The following is a 409-nucleotide window of genomic DNA, read 5'->3' as shown; positions in this document are numbered from 1 at the left end:
TTATCTAACCCTTTACCAACACATTCAATCACATTTAACCCACTACACAAGGGGAAGGGCCTACTCTGAACGTATACTATGGAAATAACTAAAATGAGGGACCTGTATGTTGTGTGCAATTGCCTTCGAGACTGGTTCCTGGAGCCGTGGGAGGGGTGGGGGGTGGAGTGGGGTGGGGGAGGGAGGGGTGAGCTTATGATTGGAAAATGTCATTTTTGATGCATTTTGAATGAGAGTACATGTCATCAAATGACAGCAGAAATTTTATTGTCTTCCTGATTCGGTTCAAACAGGTGGCAAAGTGTTCTGTGGATGACCTTTATAGGTAACATTCACAGAATCAAATCTTTATTGTGACTATTTCATTTAGCCATGCAAAATAGCATGTTTATCCTGCAAAACTTGCACA

Source organism: Eptatretus burgeri, chromosome 11 (assembly GCF_056783735.1).
Source record: "Eptatretus burgeri isolate ZD-2024b chromosome 11, Ebu_testis_v1, whole genome shotgun sequence".
NCBI lineage: Eukaryota > Metazoa > Chordata > Myxini > Myxiniformes > Myxinidae > Eptatretus > Eptatretus burgeri.
The sequence above is the reverse complement of the archived record's forward strand: the minus strand, read 5'-3'. Positions refer to the sequence as shown.